This window comes from Ascaphus truei, chromosome 19, assembly GCF_040206685.1.
Source record: "Ascaphus truei isolate aAscTru1 chromosome 19, aAscTru1.hap1, whole genome shotgun sequence".
NCBI classification, from domain to species: Eukaryota; Metazoa; Chordata; class Amphibia; order Anura; family Ascaphidae; genus Ascaphus; species Ascaphus truei.
In genome coordinates this window covers 6,529,055-6,531,282 of record NC_134501.1, presented here as the reverse complement: position 1 = coordinate 6,531,282, position 2,228 = coordinate 6,529,055, and positions in this window count along the sequence as shown.

Genomic DNA, 2,228 nt, shown 5'->3' with positions numbered 1-2,228 from the left:
TCTCTCTCTCTCTCTCTCTCTATCTCTCTCTCTCTCTCTCTCTCTCTCTCTCTCTCTCTCTCTCTCTCTCTCTCTCTCTCTCTCTATCTCTCTCTCTCTATCTCTCTATCTCTCTCTCTCTATCTCTCTACTGTATCTCTCTCTCTATCTATCTCTCTATCTCTCTCTCTCTCTCTCTCTCTCTCTCTCTCTCTCTCTCTCTCTCTCTCTCTCTCTCTATCTATCTCTCTATCTCTCCCTCTCTCTCTCTCTCTCTATCTCTCTCTCTCTCTCTCTCTATCTCTCTATCTCTCTCTCTCTATCTCTCTATCTCTCTACTGTATCTCTCTCTCTATCTCTCTCTCTCTCTCTCTCTCTCTCTCTCTCTCTCTCTCTCTCTCTCTCTCTCTCTCTCTCTCTATCTATCTCTCTATCTATCTCTCTCTCTCTCTCTCTCTCTCTCTCTCTCTCTCTCTCTCTCTCTCTCTCTATCTCTCTATCTCTCTATCTCTCTATCTATCTCTCTATCTATCTCTCTATCTATCAAATCAGCTGTATTGGCATGACGAAAGAACATTTCAGCGTGAATAATAGGGGGTGGGGGACAATAATTACACGAATACTAGGGGGTCCACATGTGGGCATTTAAGCTATGTTCTTTGAAGCCAATGCATGGCAGGGCTAAATTAACATGGTGTTAAGCCTATGCTAATGATATATACAATGGCTGTTGTTTTTGCATATAATTAGCTTGTTGATGTGTTAACCTCAGGAAAAATAAAGCCCGATCATGATTTTGATAATGATCTGTTAACAGACGTCTGTGGATCTGGCTTTAATGGGTTTGCTGCAAAGGGGGCATTTTCTCTAGCCACAAAGGGGTTTCTACAGTCTAGTAAATCAAGAATTTGAGTTCATAAATGAATGAACCACTTTATGTTCTTGTGCCTTATGTTACCCAGGTACATATTGGTTAAACTAAAGAAGATAATAGGTGGGAACTGATAAGATTGTATGTAAAGGGGTTATTTACTGTATGGGCATGTGTGTATGCAAAAGTGACTCTAATTAGGTTTAGCATGAAAATTATCTCCAGGGGCAGCAGGAAACCCTGGGATGCTGGTTGGGGTTCGGGGACTTTGAGAGGGGTTTAGGCAATACTGGTCCAGGGTTCAACGACGCTGATAGGGGTTCAGGGAATTTGCTGGGGGTTCAGGGACACGGATATGGGTTCAGGGACGCTGACAGGGGTTCAGGGAATTTGGTGGAGGTTCAGGGACGCTGACAGGGGTTCAGGGAATTTGGTGGGGGTTCAGGGACGCTGATAGGGGTTCAGGGAATTTGGTGGGGGTTCAGGGACGCTGATAGGGGTTCAGGGACTTTGGTGGGGGTTCAGGGACGCTGATAGGGGTTCAGGGAATTTGGTGGGGTTCAGGGATGCTGATAGGGGTTCAGGGATGCTGATAGGGGATCAGGGACTTTGGTGGGGGTTCAGGGACTTTGGTGGGGGTTCAGGGACTTTGGTGGGGTTTTTAAAAAAAAATATATCAGTTCTGTCCTATGAGAAAATACTTGTAGCTTTTTTTTTAAAAGACATTTTAATGTATTATAATGTGACAAGCATTTTTGTTTCTATAGCAACCATTTACAAAGTCACATCCCCTTCATCTTCTCAAACAAACTCTGCACACCCCTGTTTGAGCCCTGCCCTCTCTAGCAGTGAACTAATTGTATCTAGTGACTGCCTGGTCACATGATCTTCCACACAGATCTTTGCATCTTGTGTCCTCTTCTGCTGCACTGATAGGGATTTAGTGAACCCCCGAGGCGAATCTTCACCGATTGATCACAGGAGAACGGATCGATCAGCAACTTGGCTAATCACTTGTCAGTGTGCAGATTGTACAGATGCACATATTGAATGGAAAAAAATACAAAATGTAAACGGCAGCTTTAATCTGCCACTGCAGGGTTACCATGAAGTGCACCTTTAGTTTCTATGTATCCCGGGAGGTATTTAGTGTTATTATGGCTGAGTTTCCCGTATGAGGATTTGTGTTTATTTAAATGCAGGTTAGGAACCTCAACTGCCAGGGGCTTGTCCATTCAATGCTTTAAAGCTGCACAGCCTTCAATTTACTGTGGGAGCTCCACTAATGTTTTCTAATTGTGATTAAAGATTAGTTGCCACATATTATCCACGGAACGAACACTTGCAGCGTGTCATCGGTGAGATCCCAGCGCCATCT